General features: G+C 39.7%; 1 protein-coding gene across 15 annotated transcripts in view; it reads left to right on the top strand.

Annotated features, from left to right (window-relative positions):
* The window catches only part of map4.L (microtubule associated protein 4 L homeolog), a 129184-nt gene that overhangs the window by 15628 nt on the left and 93097 nt on the right, over positions 1–20459 (top strand). For 14 of the 15 annotated variants that reach the window (XM_018266382.2, XM_041565353.1, XM_041565355.1 and 11 more), the window contains 1 exon segment: positions 11230–11279. The gene's annotated coding sequence lies outside the window, so the exon portion shown is untranslated. 15 annotated transcript variants of the gene reach the window in all.

The following is a 20459-nucleotide window of genomic DNA, read 5'->3' as shown; positions in this document are numbered from 1 at the left end:
CCTTGTACAGATCACAGAGCCGCTGTGTTGATTTTGTAATGTTGTGCTTACTTTGCGCAGCAGCACCGATCAACTGTGTGATATTTATCATGAGAATACACTGAGTGGAGCTTCAGAGCTGCTCCAGGGACGCTGTTCGTTGTTTAGCTGAAGTTATGGCTTGCAGGGAGTTTTCAGTGCCCAGCACTGTTGCTAAAGCAACTTTTGTTGCCTGCAACTGCCACTTTAAGGCTACAATAAACACTACTCCAAAGCTCATTATTCAGCCAGAATGCCTTTTGTATCACTTAGCAATGGCTGATCTAATGCCGCGTACATTATTCTAGCAGTTGTCCGCTTAGTTCTGCACCAGTAGCAACCAACTGTATCCCAAGGGAAGCCCTATGCCCTTGCAGTGCTGGGGTTCCAGGTGACCAGGGCCATATTTCCATGAAATTTGTATGTTCTCATATTTGTAGCCTTCCCCAGGTGCTCCGAGTTCCCTTTACTTAACTGGCCCTTGGGAATAGTTAGAAATTCAGCGGGTACAGGGGCTGATATAAATAATTAAACATTGTTTCTGTAATGCATTGTGTGATATGTTGGCACAAGTTCCTTAGGTAGATCAAGTAAGTGGATGGCTTGGACTAGCTGCTTTTATTAAAGGAGACATGTTGTGTAATTTGTAAGCATAATGTGCATATAGTGTTATAGTAATTTAGTGTTTCGGGCTGATTTATTGAAAAATCCCAAAACCCTACTATCACGTCTGTTCCACTTCTTGCACACTGGATTCTCAGCACACTGCACTGTAGAGTGGGAACCAATCTGCATTTAGGTGGACCTGATAGGGAACTGAAGCTTGTGTGACTGCAGGGCTGTGATTGGTTATCCCCCCTCCTACTATGGTTCTAGCAGTGACCAAAAGGACACGCCCACCCCTCATTTGAAACACGGCAACTGAAGCAGACCTATAGGGAGCTCCAATAAAGGGACGATTTTTAATGATATAATTTTAGAGGAGAAACAAACCCCTTATTAAACCCCCCCCCCCCGGCCTAGGTGCTACCCTGTGCAAATGGCCCTAACTTTTTACTTACCCCTCGGTGCAGATTCAGGGATCAGAGTTCAGGGCAGCCATCTTCTGGGTCTTCGGTAATCTGAGAAAGAGACCAGCGTGGCGGCGCATGCGCAGTTGACCCAATCACCCGGTTTGCGACAACTGTGCATGTGTCGCAATTAATGGAAACTGCCGAAGCGCCGGAAGAAGACATGAAGACCTGTAAGATGGCTGCCTTGAACTCTGATCCCTGAATCTGCACTGACGAGTAAGTAAAAATCTAGGGGCATTTGCCCCGGGGTAGCAGCTAGGCTGGGGGGAGGAGGGGTCTATGGTGAGTAGGGTTTTTTAATAAGGGGTTTGTTTCTCCTTTAAGCCCAAAGTAAAGCCAGCACCATATATTATTCATTATTGCCTACAAGATTGGGTGGGCTTTCTCCAGTCCTATATGTCTCCTTTAAAAGTGTCTAGACATGCAATGGTAGGTACCTTTACAGAAGGTATTAGAAATATAAATGGGCAGTTTGAAAGCCCCCGCACAAAGCACACGCACAAAGCTGAAAATGAAAGTCAATATTTCCTTTAATGATTGACTATAGGGGAGTATCCACCTCCTTTAGATAACCGTTCTCTTGTTTTTCACTTCTTCTCCCGATACTGAGAAGTAATTTTGTCTTCTGCCTGTTCTGCTTTATCAGGCCCAAGTGTAACCTGATCTTGCGTTGGAGTACTTTGTGCGCTGCTGCATGTGTGGTAAGGAAAGCATAGTGTAGCACAAACGTCACACTTCAACAAGCTCAGAAAAGCTAATCCGTATCAACAAGTTCCTGCAGACTCCTTGTTTGCTTGAGTGGATCTTATTGCTGTCTAGTTATTGCTAGAAAGGTACGAGTATAGCAAATATTCCTCCATTCTATGAATTACTCTGTCCATGTAAGTAAATGTCTGCTCTTTTTTATCTCTCTGCTTCGCTTAGGTGTTTCCTCCCTAAACCACAACAACCTGTGCTTTTTCTTTAGGTCATGATTGTCCTCTAAGTGTTCCTCTAAAATTAAATGAACATCACTTATTAGGAGGCATGCTGGTTAGCACTTCTGCCTTGCTGCTCCCGTCCCATCCCATTGCAGCAACAAAGTGGTTTGGTATGGGACCTGTTATCCAGAATGCTCAGGACCTGGGGTGTTCTCTATAACAGATCTTTCCATAATTTCAATCTTCATACTTTAAAGGAACAGTTCAGTGTGAAAAAACTGTGTAAATGGACACACTGTCAATAGGCACACTTCCATGCTATTTATCAGAGCAGAATAGGTAGGTACAATAGTGTTTAGGTCTTCTATAAAGAAGCACAAGGAGAGTGTTTGGACACAACTATAATAAATGACAACAATACACGCAACAATTGCATCGATTTTTAGCAAGAGAGCACTAAATTCATAAAGATCTTAAATCGTTAAAGGAACAGTTCAGTGTAAAGATAAATATATAGGCTGTGCAAAATAAAAAATATTTCTAATATAGTTAGTTAGGTAAACATGTAATGTATAAAGGCTGGAGTGACTGAATGTCAAACATTATAGCCAGAACACTACTTCCTGCTTTGCAGCTCTATAACTCTGAGTCAGCGACTTGAAGGGGGGCCACATGGGACATAACTGTTCAGTAAATTTGCAATTGATCCTCCGCATTCAGCTCAGATTCAAAAGCAACAGTTATGCCCCATGTGCCCCACCTCAAGTCTCTGGTTACTGCCTGGTAACCAGGGTAACCAGCCAGTGTAAACCACGAGAGCTGAAAAGCAGGAAGTAGTGTTCTGGCTATTATGTTACACATCCACTCACTCCAACCTTTATACATTATATTTTTGCCTAACTAACTTTTTTAGAAACATTTTTTATTTTGCACAGCCTATTTATTTACCCAGTTTTATTTTTACACTGAACAATTCCTTTAAGTTTACTAGAAAATAATGTAAACATTAAAAAAAAAACCCCATAGGCTGGGTTTGCTTTAAATAATTAATTATATCTTAATTTGAATCAAGTACAAGCTACTGTTTTTATTACAGAGAAAAAGAAAATATTTTTTAAACATTTGCATTATTTGATTATAACGGAATCTATGGGAGAAGGACTTTCCATAATTCAGCATTTTCTGCATAACGGGTTTATGGATAACAGATCCCATACCTGTAGCTTGTATACTCTTAAACTGGCCATAGACCACGATTATCTCAAAATGATCGTTTAAATGTACGATTTGTCCATCAAATAAAAAGACCATTTCAGGCGATATTAACAGCAAAACTGAAGAGTAGCTGCCTGCTTGGCCCTGCAAACATAGACAGATTGCACTGGGACCAATAAAGATTTTTAAACCTAGCCGATCAATTTTCTGACACATGTCGGACGAAAAATCGCAAGATGTATGATCGTTCTAATCCACTAACCGTACGATAATTTGACGGATTGGTCGGACTGCACTGAAATGGTCGTTCACCAAAGAAGAATAGTCTCGTCTATGGGGACCTTTAGTCTTCAGCCTCCAAGCTGAGGTTAAAGGGATAGTTTACCTTTGAGTTAACTTTTATTATGGTCTAGAGGGTGATATTCTGAGACCGTTTCCAGATGATTTTCATTTTATATTATTTGATCCAGGGACTGGTTTGATTGCCATTTTAGAGTCCGGAATGAATTTTTCCCCCTCTGAGGCAAATTGGAGAGGCTTCAAATGGGATTTTTTGGCTTCCTCTGGATCAGCTGGCAGTTCAGGTTATATATAGACTTAAAAGGTTCAACTTGATGGACGTGTGTCTTTTTTCAACCTAACTTACTATGTTGCTGTGTTTCTGTTTGTGGTTATTTAGCTTTTTGTTCAGCAGCTCTCAGCAGTTTGCAATATCAGCAGTCTGGTTGCTATGGTGCAATTTACACTAGCAACTATGCATTGATTTGAATAAGGGACTGAAATATTTGTAGGAGAGACCGGAATAGAAAGATGAGTAATAAAAAGTAGCAATAATAATACATTTGTTGCCTTACTGAGCATTTGTTTTTTAGATTTGAAAGCTGGAAAAAGACCGAAAAAGAAGGCAAATAATTTTAAAACTATAAATAATAAAGACCAATTCAGATGTTGCTTAGAAATGGCCATTCTAGAACATATTAAAAGTTAACTCCAACGGTGAACCACCCCTTAAGACATTTGGGGTCAATTATTCTAATACATCAACCCCTTTTATAATATCGATTTACCTTTCCTCATTTCAGATCCCGTGTTGGGAAGAAAATAGACCATTATATTTCTTTAATTTTGGATGTGCTGAATCCTTCATGAATGATTCATCCGAATACTGAACCAAATCCGAACCTCAATGTGAATTGGCAAATTAGGGCTAGGGTCAAAGAGAACTGCATGCTCCCATGGTTTTTTTTTTACTTGCTTATTTATGTAATAAAAAATTACTTGATTTTAAGGATTCAGATTCAGTTGGGCCTGGCACTTTGATTTGGCAAAAACCTGCTGAAAAGGCAGAATCTCTACTTTTATTCTTTGCGTCCAAGGTGTGAGGTAGTACATGAGACATACTGTGTATATATGGGTTTTCTGACATTCCTCCTAGTCCCACACATAAACATCCGGTAATTCTTTGCTGCCTTTTGCCTGCATTCCTGTCATTTTTTCTTAGTGGGATGGATAGAATATGGAGAGCACAAAAGCTCAGTCATGGAGAGATTGCAGTTCAATTTAAGCTGCACCATTAACCCTTCAATTGCCTGTGCTTTTAACCCTGTCACTGCTGGAACCCCTCTGTTCTTACAATACTAGTGTTGGTATTTTTTTTAACTTTCCTACTTGTGTTTATCCCTTTTGTTCCTTGTACTCATTCAGGTTTCTTGAAACAGGCTGCTCCTGACCATCCAGACTGCAGTTCCCACATAATCTTCTTTATTTTCTGTACAAAAGAAGAATCACAGAAGTGTGCAAGGCATTGTGGGAATTAGAGTCTTGATTGCATGCCCCCGTGTCTGCAATCATCAGAGGGGGTATTGGCTCCAGGTTTTAAAATCTTAGGATCAGGAGGCATATATAATAAATAGATTCCTCCTGGGCATTACTATCCATGCTGCCCTTAAAGGAGAATTCAACCCATAGTTTAAAAAACTCCTCCCCCCCCCAGGCAAATGCCCTCTGTGCAGATTCTGGAGTTCACGGGCGCTATCTTCTTTCTTCATTCTTTTTCGGAAGTGTCGGCGCATGCTTAGTTAAAGTAAATTTTTGGTCCCAAACCACTGCGCATGCAGAAAAAAAAAATTTGGGGAGGGAGGGGGGGTATACCAAGGGTAGGGGGGAGGGTTTGTTTTTTTTTAATTACGAGTTGAATTCTCCTTTAATTCTGGCATTCCAAATACAAGGCCAATTCAGAGAGCTAAAGATGGTGATTACCTTGGCAGTGGCACAGGTACAGGATTGCTCGGGACCTAGGGTTTTCCGGATAATGGATTTTTCCATAATTTAAATCTTCATACCTTAAAGGGATACTGTCATGGGAAAACATTTTTTTTAAAATGAATCAGTTAATAGTGCTGCTCCAGCAGAATTCTGCACTGAAATTCATTTCTCAAAAGAGCAAACAGATTTTTTTTTTATATTTAATTTTGAAATCTGACATGGGGCTAGACATATTGTCAATTTCCCAGCTGCCCCAAGTCATGTGACTTGTGCTCTGATAAACTTCAATCACTCTTTACTGCTGTACTGCAAGTTGGAGTGATATCACCCCCCTCCCTTTTCTCCCCCCAGCAACCAAACAAAAGAACAATGGGAAGGTAACCAGATAGCAGCTCACTAACACAAGATAACAGCTGCCTGGTAGATCTAAGAACAACACTCAATAGTAAAATCCAGGTCCCACTGAGACACATTCAGTTACATTGAGTAGGAGAAACAGCAGCCTGCCAGAAAGCAGTTCTCTCCTAAAGTGCAGGCACAAGTCACATGACTGGGGGCAGCTGGGAAATTGACAAAATGTCTAGCCCCATGTCAGATTTCAAAATTGAATATAAAAAAATCTGTTTGCTCTTTTGAGAAATGGATTTCAGTGCAGAATTCTGCTGGAGTAGCACTATTAACTAGTGATGGGCGAATTTATTCGCCAGGCGCGAATTCGCGGCGAATTTGCTCGATTCGCCGTCAGCGAATAAATTCGCGAAACACCCTCGAAAAATCGCGGAAAAAATTCGCCGGCGTCAAATTTTTTTTTGAAAAACGGGCGCCGGCGTCGGAAAAACGGGCGCCGGCGTCAAAAATTCGCCCATCACTACTATTAACTGATGTGTTTTGAAAAAAAACTGTTTTCCGATGACAGGATCCCTTTAAGTCTACAAAAAAATGTTTAAAAATATATGATTAATCCTTATTGGAGGCAAACTAATCCTATTTATTTAATATTCAAACTATTTTTTAGTAGAGTCCGTGTATGAAGATCCAAATTATGGAAAGATCCTTTATCCGGAAACCCCCAGGTACCGAGCATTCTGGATAATAGGTCCCATACATGCATTACCCCCAATAGGATTGTTTTGCCTTAAGTAAGGATTATTACAGAGAAAAAGGAAATCATTTTTCAAAATTTGGATTCTTTCGATAAAATGAAGTCTATGGGAGATGACCTTTCAGTGATATTGAGCTTTCTGGATAATGGGTTTCAGGATACCTAATGATACCAATTTCAAATTAAAGGGAATGCCCCAAATACACTTTTACATTTACTAGGAAGTAAATGAAATCAAAGGGATCCAGTTATGTCTGCACAATAAAGGGACTGCTTGTTATTCCAAGCTTGGGTGGTGCTCATGTCATAGGGAAGTGTAGCAAAAACAGCCTTTGGTCATGAACATTGCATGATTTGGTGAGATAAGGCACAAAGATAAGTGCTGGTTTTATAGGGCTTCAGTCCAACTGGTTTTCTATGCAGTATCATTTAACACACTGGTTGCTATGGCAATTGAAGCTTTAGCAACCAGATAACTTTTCCACTTCCAAAGTGGAGAGTTGCAGAGCAAAATATAAATTATTTGAGTATTGTGTTCAGGCTAAATTGTCCCCATGAAATAGCAGGCCTGACCACTGGAGAGTAAAGAAGAAGCGATTCTCTCTGGTTTATGTACGGGAATCGCATATTCGTATGGCAGATCCCTTTTGTGGAATTGGGATGAAGTCACTGATTGTGCAATGCAGAAACTATTTGGCCAGACAAAAGCTGCCCTGAGAGCAGAGTCTTTGCTCAGCAAAGCTAAAATTTACTGAATGTCCAAAAAGTTCCCTTTGTGCTCTCAGAAGTGACTTCTCCTAGTACTATGGCAACTCTGTTTATTAAGGGCACAACAAAGGCACGGGAAAGGGCTGCAAGATTCGGAGTGGTTTAATGTCAGCCCTGGTTTTGTATTGTGATTTCTGAGGAGGACTGGAAAATATCTGGCTTGATGATGTTTAAATGAAGAGCACTAGTAATAGTTATTTCAACTTATCTTAAACTTTAACGCTCTTGCTTTTAAGTATATTGGAGTTAGATTTGAAAAGTACAGGTATGGGACCTGTTTTCCAGAATGCTCGGGAACTGGGCTTTTCCGGATAAAGGAGCTTTCTGTAATTTGGATTTTTATACCTTAATTCTACTAGAAAATCATGTAAACATTAAATAAACCCAATAGGCTGGTTTTGCCTCCAAGAAGGATTAATTAAATAATCTTAGTTGGGATCAAGTACAAGCGACTGTTTTATTATTACACAGAAAGAGGAATCATTTTTAAAGATTTAGATTATTTGATTATAATGGAGTCTATGGGAGACGGCCTTTCTGTAATTTGGAACTTTCTGGATAACTGGTTTCTGGATACTTCCCAACAGGCTGGTTTTGCTTCCAATAAGGATTAATTATATCTTAGTTGGGATCAAGTACAAATATATCAATTCAAAATTGGGAGTCCATATAATTATTCAGCCAGGCCAAAGGGACTCGCCCCAGTTCCAAAAGGCAATCAACTGCAGAAAAGTTTATATCAAAAACGATATACTGTAAGTCCCAAGGCCTCTTCAAGTAAAAACAAAATTAATTTATTGTTATTCACATTAAAACAGTATCTAGTACATACTACCCCACATATCCCACCTTACGCGTTTCGCACCCTCCGGCGCTTAGGCATAGGTGTATCTATGTGTGTACCTATGACTATAGGTGTACCTATGACTAAGCGCCGGAGGGTGCGAAACGCGTAAGGTGGGGTAGTATGTACTAGATACTGTTTTAATGTGAATAACAATAAATTAATTTTGTTTTTACTTGAAGAGGCCTTGGGACTTATATCGTTTTTGATATAAACTTTTCTGCGGGATCAAGTACAAGCTACTGTTTTATTATTGCACAGAAAAAAGGAAATAATTTTTAAAGATTTGGATTATTTGTAGGGATGCACCGAATCCACTATTTTGGATTCAGCTGAACCCCCGAATCCTTCACGAAAGATTCGGGCGACTACCGAACCGAATCCTAATTTGCATATGCAACTTTGGGGTGGGAAGAGGAAAACATTTTTTAACTTCCTTGTTTTGTGACAAAAGTCACGTGATGTCCCTCCCTGTCCCTAATTTGCATATGCAAATTCAGATTCGGTACGGCCGGGCAGAAGGATCTGGCCGAATCGGAATCCTGGCTGAATCTAGAACCGAATTCTGGATTCGGTGCATTCTTAATTATTTGTTCATAATGGGGTCTATGGGAGGCCTTTCCATAATTTGGAACTTTCTGGATAAAGGATCTCCGAATAACGGATCTCACGCCTTTATAAGCAGCATTGGCACAAATAGCAAGAGTAAAAGAGTTCTGATACCTGTGGCCCTCTAGCTCTTTAATTCCCACGGCAGCTGAAGGCTGAAAAGGAGATTTAGTTCTTATATAAGCCTGAATACTGGTTGTGTCGGTATTATACGTGCATAAGGTGCTTATGGTACGCTTTAATGTCAATATTTATTACGTGCTGGGCGGGGTGCCAAGTTGAAGTGGGTGCAATGTGCAATGTTGCGCCCTGCACCTTTTAAAAAAGTCAAAGGTTCCTACACTTCATTCGGCAGTACTTTATTTATGAGGGTTAATTATATGCCCTGCCCCTATCTATCTCCTAATTTGCATGCCATTTAGGGGCGCAAGTTAGAGAGTGTGAGTGGGTGCAGTGTGTGTGTGTGTATGTATGTATATATATACATATATATATATATATATATATATATACATACATATATATATATATATATATATATATATATATATATATATATATATATATATATATATATATATATATATATATATATATATATATATATATATATATTTATATATATATATTTATATATATATATTTATATATATATATTTATATTTATATATTTATATATATATATTTATATATATATATTTATATATATATATATATATATATATATATTATATATATATATTTATATATATATATATTTATATATATATATATTTATATATATTGAAATGAATGGAAATCTGCTTCTCTCATCCTAAAAATGAAATAAAACTTTTTTCAATTACTTTTTATTATTTACTGTTATTCCAAAATCTAAGTTTAAAGTTGAATGTCCCCTGTCTCTGGTATTTGAGTCTGGCAGCTCAGTAATTCAGGTGCAGACTCTAAACTGTTACAATTTTGCAACATTTAGGGCAAGGCCAGACGTGGTGTTTTTTACGTTGCGTTTTTAAAACGAAGAACAGCCAAAGCGTAAATACACCACTGAAACCACATGCGACCTTCAACATGCGTTTTTTAGCACGTAGGATTCTTTTCCCAACATGCACTTCTCATTCTCATTGAATTTGGACGCATATTTAACATACGCTGCGTATTTACGTAAAGTGTGGTTTCAAACGTGCAGATCCCATAGAGTCTATTGATTTGGTAGTTTCTTGAAGTGCATTTTCCATTAGTTTCAGTGGTAGTGCAGTTTATGCCTATTTACGTCTGGCTGTTCTTTTTTAAAAACGCAAAGTAAAAGCGCCACGTCTGGCCTTGCCCTTAGTTAATACATTTCTCAGCAGCATCTCTGGAGTATTTGTAACTATTGTCAATTATAACGGCTGCCTGTAATGAAACTCAGCAGGGACAAAGATAAGAAATGTATCAACTAAATGTATCACTTTAGAACAGTTTACAGGGTCAGCGACCCCCCCCTCCCAGAGCTGCTTCAGAAGGTGAAAAATGACATTTCACACTTCAATATTAGAAAAATGGTGACACATAGAAAATAGAAAGTCATTGGAAAAAGTCTTTATTTCTGGTGATCTATCTGAAAACAACTAGTTTGAAGGTGAACCACCCCTTTAAGGTATGAACATCCAAATTATGGAAAGATCCCTTATCCAGAAAACCCCAGGTCCTGAGTATTCTGGATAACAGATGCCATACCTGTGCCCCCTTTGGGTCAATACATAGGGAAACCATGCAATTGGTACCCCAGAACTTTACTTATTGTAGATCTTTCCAGAAGGCACACGTAAGAGAATTCTCTCCCTGGTGAGGGTGCACTGTAAGAAACACTCGATCGTTTTATAAAGCGTTTTGTTCTTGAACTTGAAATCCCTCCAATTGGTGGTGCCGTTATAGGATTTGACTTAGCAGGCGTTTGATTGGACTAACCCAATCTGATCAGCTCTCAACTGCAGTGTGCTGTAAGTTCCTATGTACTGCTGGGTTTCTGTGGATTTTTTAGCTAATTCTCTGTCTCTGTGTTTGCTGTGAAAGGGCTAATTGACTGTCTGCATAAGAATGCACAGTCCCTAGACTCTATCTCATACATTTTAGTAATGTAGAGCTGCCAGCACAGTGTCTGTGGAGCCTGACGCTGCACCTTTGTGTGTGTTTTTTACTGGCTGTAGAGTGTGTACCTGGTGCTGACAGCTACTAGGGTCCATTCCTGTGTAGCAGGTTTGTGGGTCTGTACAGGGCAGTATAAGGTAAGCCTTGGGTCGTTTTCTGAGCTTCCTGCTACAGAGAAGCCTAGAATTATACAGAAGTATGGCTGTGCTATACACACTCTTGAGTAACATACTATAAAGGATGAAGGATAAAAATGTCATGTCCTAATCTATTATTTCTCCATTGCAGGTAAAACGGTTGATAACAGAGAACTGCTCAACAGGGAGTCAGTTGACAAGGTATGGCTTTATACCATCCTAAATCTACTTATACTACTTATTTTTTATTATTGTTAATTGTGTTGTTGTCACATATACAACATCTGCACCGTGTGCTGACTGGCTGTGTTGTACTGCCTTCAGGCCTACCAGCCAGATTAAAGGAAAAGTAACACCGAACAATAAGCTTTTTAAAGTAATTAAAATATTTTGTACTGTTGTCCTACTTTGGTAAAAGTTGTGTGTTTACTTTAGAAACACTACTATAGTTTATAAAAATTGCTGTGTAGCCATGGGGGCAGCCATTTAAGCTGAAAAATTAGACAGGTCGCTTAGCAGTTAACAGATAAAGCTGTGTAATAGAGTAGAATGGTATTCTACAGCGTGCATCTGTTATCTGCTATTTATGTGTATCCTGTGCTTGAATGGCTGCCCCCATGGCTACACAGCAGCTTGTTTATATAAACTATAGTAGTACTTATCTGTTATCTACTGTGTATCCTGTACTTGAATGGCTGCCCCCATGGCTACACAGCAGCTTGTTTATATAAACTATAGTAGTACTTATCTTTTATCTACTGTGTATCCTGTGCTTGAATGGCTGCCCCATGGCTACACAGCAGCTTGATTATATGAACTATAGTAGTATTTCTAAAGCCATCATCATCAATTGTACTAGTGCAGGGAAACCGTACATTCAATTTTATTTACTATAAAACACTTTATAATTTTTTGGTGGTACTGTTCCTGAACATAAAAATGTGCTTAATAAAAGAAAACAATTCTAAGCAAATTTCCAATATACAGTACATTCATTAAAAATGTTCAGTGTTTTTAAAGTTATTCAATTGCTATTAAAAGCAGAAGTTACGCAACTCCTGGTTGTTACTTTTTAGACAATGTTGCAAAAGTCTTAGTTCCCCCAGCAGAGACAGGTCTTTTAATCAGCTGCCTTGTCTCACATTGTATCAACTGTCTGAGCCACCAGTGCAGACAATCAGGTCCGGACTGAGAATTAAAATAGGCCCTGGCATTTCAGGTACACAGAGGCCCAATCAGCCCACACAGAGGCCCAAACAGTCCACCACCAGCCCACTAAATAGTGACTTTCTATGGCACCTTATAGCAGCCCCTCTGGCATTTGCCAGAACCCACAGATTGCCAGTCCGGGGCCTGCAGACAATAGAAAGGGACAAACACTGCTTTCAATAGAAATACATATACAAATTAGGAATGCACCGAATCCAGGATTCGGTTCCGGATTTGGCCCTTTTTGGCACGATTCAGTCAATTCCATGTTCCTGGCTGAACCAAATCTTAATTTGCATATGCAAATTAGGGGCAGAAGGTAAACGTACTAACTTTTTGTCATAAAATAAGGAAGTAAAAATGTTTCACTTTTGCGCTACCTCTCGCTTATTTGCATATGCAAATAAGGATTCGGATTTGGTTTAGTATTCAGCCGAATCTTTCATGAAGGATTTGGGGATTCGCAAGTAGTGGATTCAGTGCATCCCTAGTACAAATAACTTAAAAACCGTAGAAAATGTCTAATGAATGTTTATTACAGAGTTACTAAGAATTATGTTTTCTGTTATTAGGCAACATTTTATTTTGGGGTTGACTTGCCCTCTATGGCAAAGCTAATATCACACGTCGTGGCAGAGAAAATGTGAATATGAGTAGATGCTGCTTCTCTTTTGTGAGTAGGGACAGGAATGGCACACACACCTGTCACTGCACACGTGGCCGATGCCTTTCTTGTCACTGCTGAGGAACAATAGTTGGTATTTACATGGAGAAAAGCTTGGTCTGATGTTGGTCTAACAGAGAATTGCTGACCCTGCTAGATCCTGCTCCTTTAAGGATCCCACACGTGGTGTTAGTGGTATTGCACTGGATTTTCCACACACATTATTCACATTTTGTGTGATCAGAGCAAACAACAACCCATTTTCATGTCTGACAACATGCTTTGGTTTAACTTTTCCTTTGATTTAAAGTGAACACTACTTAAAGGGGAACTATTGCAAAAGTGAAAATGTAATGTAAGCTTCAGCATACTAAAATAAGAGACTTTCTAAATACAATCAATTAAAAATTCTGTACCATTTCTGAAATAATCAAGTTTATGTTGACATATCCCTCTCAGCGTCTGTTTCTCCTCATTCGGTCTTCATTCAGGAGTTGGATGTCAGATGAATGAGGCAATATATCTTATAGGGGGGCTTATTTTGCCTAGAAGATGTATTAATTAGAGCTCACTCTATTAAACTCACCAGACATCATGTCTCTCTACATGCAGAATTTGTGCAAAAGGCAGTTATTTAGTTAGATTTTGTTTGTACTGGAATCACTTATTTGAGTGACCTCTAATTCATCTGCTAGGAGAGGGAGCCCCCCTATAAGATATATTGGATGTAACTGTCAGTGAATATCTGACACCCAACTGCTGCATGAAGAGAGAATGAAGAGAAACAGATGCTGAGAGAGGGATAGTGAAGATAAACTTGATTATTTCAGAAACAGTACAGAATATTTAATTGATTGTATTTAGAAAGTTTCTTACTTTAGTATGCTGAAGCTTATATGAAATTTTTATTTTCACGATAGTTTCCATTTAATTTTTTTTTTTTTTGCCATAATAAAAGGCAGTGTTTCTAATAACAATTCCAAGGAAGTTTCCCATGTATAATTATTATGCATTCACAGTTATTTTAAATTTGTTTGTAACTGCTATTGTTTATCCCTTTCTTGTCAATGATTGTGGCTCTTAAATGAATGTAGCATCAGTCAGTTCTTCTCCAGGTCTGTTAATCAGCTGGCTTCTGATACATTGTTTCATACGTGCAGAAAGAATAAACAGCCAGACAGTTATTTTAGGAGTCCAATGTAAGCTTGCCTGATTCAGTTTGATACACACGTGTAAACAAAATGTTTCCTATTGTATGGGCTGCTTATATCAGACAAAGCTAGATGTCAAAATCTGTAAACATGGGAATAGCTAAACAAAACCGGTATAAGGAAAATGCTTGTGCTTTATATAGAGGTATTATATAATTATCCAGAAAGCCGTTATCCAGAAAGCTCCGAATTACGGAAAGGCCATCTCCCATAGACTCCATTATAATTAAAAAATCCAATGTAATAATAACAGTAGTTTGTACTTGATCCCAACTAAGATATAATTAATCCTTATTGGAAGCAAAACCAGCCTATTGGGTTTATTTAATGTTTATATGATTTTCTAATAGACTTAAGGTATGATCCAAATTTCGGAAAGATCCGTATCCAGGAAACTCCAGGTCGAGCATTCTGGATAACAGATCCCACCTGTAAAAAGTTTTTACCTTTGTGGTAATATTTATCTCTCTAGCAAAATGTTTAAACTTATTTGGCTGAAGACTCCTTATGAGCTCCAGTGACTAAGGGCCCCCCTTTGCTTATAAGTAGGCTATCGATACATGCCAATATTGGTATATCAGCCATAGTTCCAATAATATCTATGGCAGCAAGTTAGTATTCACCACAAATATCGCCTTAAAGAGGTGGTTCAAAGTAACATAGCAACATAGTAAGTTAGGTTGAAAAAAAGACACCCGTCCATCAAGTTCAACCTTTTAAGTCTATATATAACCTGCCTAACTGCCAGTTGATCCAGAGGAAGGCAAAAACCCATCTGAAGCCTCTCCAATTTGCCTCAGAGGGGAAAAAATCCTTCCTGACTCCAAAATACAATGGGACCAGTCCCTGGATCAAACTTGTACTATGAGCTATTTCCCATATCCCTGTATTCCCTCACTTGCTAAACACCATCCAACCCCTTCTTATACCTATCTAATGTATCAGCCTGTACCACTGATTCAGGGAGACAATTCCACATCTAATTCTCACTGTAAAAAAAACCCTTCCAAATATTTAGGTGGAACCTCCTCTCTTCTAATTGGAATGGGTGAGCTTGTGTCATCTGGAAAGATCTACTGTAGTATGTTATAAAATGGCTAATTGTTGGCAACTTTTCAATTGGTCTTCATTTTTTAAAATAGTTTTAGAACTATTTGCCTCCTCCTTTTGACTTTTTCCAGATTTCAAATAAAATAACAAATATAAAATAACAAATGCTGTGTAAGGCTACAAATGTATTATCGCTAGTTTTCTATTTAGGCCCTCTCCTATTCTATATATATATTCTATATTCTTCTATCCTATTATATTCCTATTTTTTACTCTCTTATTCAAGATGGTTGCTAGGGTCGTTTGGAACCTAGCAACAGACTGCTGAAATTGCAAACTCTAAAGCTGCTGAATAAAAAGCTAAATAACTCCAAAAAAAAAAAAAACACAAATAATGTGAAAACCAACTGAAAATGTTCTCACAATATCTCTTTCTACATTATAATGAACGTTAACTTAAGGCAGAGACACACTCCGATTTAGGGAGATTAGTCACCTAGCGACCAATCTCCTCTTCTTTGGGGCAACTAATCTCCCCAAATTGTCTCCCCTGCCTCCCTGACAGCTAGAATGTAAATCGCCGGTGGGATGGCACTTGGATTGCATCATTTTCTGAAGTAGCCCGAAGTTGCCACCTTTGGGCGACCCGAGTGCCATCCCACCGGCGATTTACATTCTAGCTGTCAGGAAGGCAGTTTGGTGACATAAGTTGCCCCGAAGAAGAGGAGATTGGTCGCCAGACGATGAAACTCCCTGAATCTGATCTTGTGTCTCTGCCCTTAGGGTAAGGCCACACGAGGAGATTAGGGGAGATTTTGTCGCCTGGCGACCAATCACCTCGTCTTTTGCGCGACTATCTCCCAGAACTGCCTCAGCGTTTTTCCCCATAGGCTACAATGAGGCAACTTTGGGCGACTATTGAAAACGCATCGCTGCGTGTGCATTAGTGCAGGCGACTTTGCATTGTAGCCTATAGGGAAAAATGCTGAGGCAGTTCGGGGAGATAGTTGCGCAAAAGACGAGGCGATTAGTTGCCAGGCGACAAAATCTCCCCAAATCTCCTCGTGTGGACTAGCCCTTAAAGGTGGACAACCCCTTTAACTGAGCTTGGAACTAGGCTTGTAGGCGTATCCTGGAATGCTAATAGGGCAACAATTAAATAAATGTGCAGCTTCTGGTGATGCAGAAAGGCTAAATACATGCCCAGCAACCTTCAATAGGTCTGTGACTATGCAAAAACTGATCAAAAGATCGCCCCTGCCTTCAGCTTTATGTTGGCTTTGCTATACGATAATTCAGAGAGTTTACTATTGCTCCTTATGTCCTGGGGCAATAAAGGCACAGGGTTCCAGCTGAGCTATAATTTGTAAGGAAATGCTCAGTACCACTAAGCATTAGTTGTGTGCATTGGAAATCTGCCATTATTAACAAGCGTGCTTTCATCATCCAACTGAGAAGAGGTGTTTTGGCATGCACACAAGTTGTAAATCTAGTCGAGTTCCTTCCTAATAAGCCTTCCACACGGTGTCCGTGTCATTGAGAGAATGAGGGCAGTGTATCCGTCTCATGACATTGAGCGAGGGACAGCAGTGTAATTGTGTAAAGGTAAAAAAAACCCAGAGGTTTTAGAGATCCTGAGATGTGAATGAGTGGCGGATTCACCCTGGGAGAGGTACTCTGTGTGTCTGCAGAATGCAAGCTGTTGACTCACTGTATGGCCTCCTGCCAGTGTGTGCATGACAAACCATTTTAGGAAGCCAGGTTTCCTTTTGGGAAGGTTTGTTTCTTATTAAACAGGAAATGGGTTTGTCTTGGTCACTTAGCTGCAAAGCTAAATTCACATTCTGCCTTCATGTGTTTTTACACAGGGAGAGGTGGGAACGTATGGAAATGACTCATCTGGCAGATTGTGTGAAACTGGGCGAGTGCCAATCAACCATGTTTATTTCATTTGCTCCATTTGCCCTAACCTTTGCTCAATGTCAAGTCCCAATGTGTAAAAATGCAGCTTGGTTAGGAGTGCATGCTCGGGTCTCTAGTGTATGTTTAGGAGAGGTCCAGAGCTACCTTGGTGCCAGTGCTGTTAAAGGAGAACTAAAGCCTAACTAAAAAGTAACTAGAAATGTTGTACATGATGATTTGTGCTTCTGTACCAGCCCAAGGCAACCACAGCCCTTTAGCAGTAAAGATTTGTGTCTCAAAAGATGCCCCAGTAGCTCCCCATCTTCTTTTCTGCTGATTCACTGCACATGCTCTGTGCTGCTGTCACTTACTGAGCTTAGGGACCCACTCACAATATACAGTACACATAGAATCGAAATGTCACAATATAAGGCTGATTAGTAATTAATACAGATAATTACTACATGGCAGCACAGAAACCAGTGCAATTAGCATCAGAATTTAATAATCAGCAAACCTGTAGCATCAGCTTATATTACAGCCAGGGAAGCTCATTTTCTGCTGGATAATTAGTGACGAGCCCTAAGCTTAGCTTCTCAACAGCCAATCAGAGCCCACTGAGCATGTGAGTGTCACAGACACTTTCCAAGATGGTGACCCCCTGTGACAAGTTTGAAGTCCTGGATCATTGCTGCTATTGACAAGCTCAAACTTTAGCCTCGTGCAATAAATTCACTATATAAAATATGCCATTTTTAGCCACACTAATTTTTAGGGTTTAGTTCTCCTACAAAGGGGCTGTTCACCTTGAGTTAACTATTAGTAATTATGGGGTAGAGAGTGAGACAATTTGCATTTGGTTTTAATTTTTTCTTATCTGCTGGTTTTGAATCTTTTAGCTTTTTATTCAGCAGCTCTCCACTTTGCAATTTCAGCAGTCATGTTGCTAGGTTCCAAATTCCCCTAGTAACCATGCATTGATTTGAATAAGAGACTGGAATAGGAGAGGCCTGAATAGAAAGATGAGTAATAAAAAGTAGCAATAACAATACATTCATAGCCTTACAGAGCATTTGTTTTTAGATTGGGTCAGTGACCCCCCATTTGAAAGCTGGAAAAAGTCAGAAGAAAAAGGCAAATAATTCAAAAACTATATATAAAAAATAAATAATTTAGACCAACTGAAAATTTGATTACAATTGGCCATTTTATAACATACTGAAAGTTAACTTAAAGGTGAACCACCCCTTTATTCAACAGATCCAAGTCCCAATAGGAGCAATGAGGACATTTAGCTTGTCTCATTATATAGCAGTCATGTCCGACTCAAAACCCACAGCTGCTGTGAACTACAGCTCTCAGCTGCACACACTGCTGGGAGTTTTGTTACTCACATTAGCTATAGTAACATGAATTTATGGGCTCAGCTGTATCATAGATCAGGGAATGGGGAATCTTTAGCATTCTATTGTCACTTGGCAGTAAAAGGGATTCGTTTGTGTATTTCTCATCCATAAATGGTAAAAAGTTTGGGTTTAAACCAGAGCTAAAAGAAATCTGAAAACCCTTTGTTTTCTATTTTTAATATTCCTTGCCTCTCTCTCCATATATTTATTTTTACTATGATTGTTTGTTTATTTAATGTGCCTTTCCCATGGGCATGTCTGTATCTCCTGATTGTAAGCTCTAGCGCCTTTTTTTTACCATCATGTTTCCTATATACACCGTTGCACATCCCTGTTGAATATGTTGCTGCTTTATAAATTCTTGATGCTACTCCTACTATTACTACTACTACATTCAAACTATATCTCAAGAATCGGCTCTCCTCCAGCCAAGGTTCCAGTTCCCGCATTTCCATGCATGTTATGTGATTAGCAGCCCTGTGAAAAGGGCTAAACTTGCAATCTGTCGACAGTCTGGTTGTGAGGTCACTGACCCTAGCAACCGAATGGCTTTTTCTTTGCACTTTGGAGGAAGGCAAAATACTAGAAGTTAGTTTTAGTGGGAATTGTAGTAGGAATGCACCGAATCCAGGATTCGGTTCGGGATTTGGCCTTTTTCAGCAGGGTTCGGATTTGGCCGTATCCTTGTGCTTAGCTGAACCGAATCCTAATTTACATACGCAAATTGTGGGGAGGGCGGGATTTCATGTGACTTTGTTACAAAACAAGGAAGTAAACCAATTTTTCCAACTTTTTCCTCTCCCACCCCTAATTTGCATATGCAAATTAGGATTCGGTTTGGTATTCTGCCGAATCTTCCAAGATGGATTCGGGAATTCGGCCGAATCCAAAATAGTGGATTCGGTGCATCCCCAAATTTTAGTTAGTAGTTAAAGCATTTCTCCTTCACAGCACTGGGTCTTTGGGTCTGGTTGTAACAAGGGCATCAACATGTTTAAGTAAAGGGTTTCCTTTAACAAGCAAAGCCGTGCTTGTAGGTTGCTAGGGTTCCTGGTGATGCTAGTACAGTATATATGTATATCAACTCTCCCCAGCAGAATGCTTGCCCGTTGCTACTGCCAGTGCTGTTTGCCTCTAATAAGTTTTTTTTTATAGGAAGGAAACAGACATACAATAGATGCTTAACCACCCTTCCCCTGATATATCTTCTAACCTTTCTGTAACTTGTACAAAATAACAAATCTCAATTATGTTTCCCCAGCTAAGAGCCACGTCCGTTATCATTACTGTGAGGCCTACCCTTATCTCTTATCCTGTGCTGCCATCTAATGCCTTCCTTTACCCATTCTTCTTCCTGCTGCAGCTACACAGTTCCCTTCCCAATTCTCACTCTTTCTGCAGCTACGCCATTCCCTTCCCCATTTTCCCCCCTCGCTGCAGCTACACGGTTCCCATCCCCATTCTCTCTCTTGCTGCAGCTACACGGTTCCCTTCCCCATTTTCCCCCCTCGATGCAGCTACACGGTTCCCATCCCCATTCTCTCTCTTGCTGCAGCTACACAGTTCCCTTCCCCATTTCCCCCTTGCTGCAGTTACATGGTTCTCATCCCATTCTCTCTCTTGCTGCAGCTACACGTTCCCTTCCCCATTTTCCCCCTTGCTGCAGCTACACGGTTCCCATCCCCATTCTCTCTTGCTGCAGCTACACAGTTCCCTTCCCCATTTCCCCCTTGCTGCAGTTACATGGTTCTCATCCCATTCTCTCTTGCTGCAGCTGCACGTTCCCTTCCCCATTTTCCCCCTTGCTGCGGCTACACGGTTCCCATCCCCATTCTCTCTCTTGCTGCAGCTACACAATTCCCTTCCCCATTTCCCCCTTGCTGCAGTTACATGGTTCTCATCCCATTCTCTCTCTTGCTGCAGCTGCACGTTCCCTTCC

This window comes from Xenopus laevis, chromosome 6L, assembly GCF_017654675.1.
Source record: "Xenopus laevis strain J_2021 chromosome 6L, Xenopus_laevis_v10.1, whole genome shotgun sequence".
Taxonomy (NCBI): domain Eukaryota; kingdom Metazoa; phylum Chordata; class Amphibia; order Anura; family Pipidae; genus Xenopus; species Xenopus laevis.
Note: the sequence above shows the minus strand (reverse complement) of the source record. Positions and strands in the feature narration are given on the sequence as shown.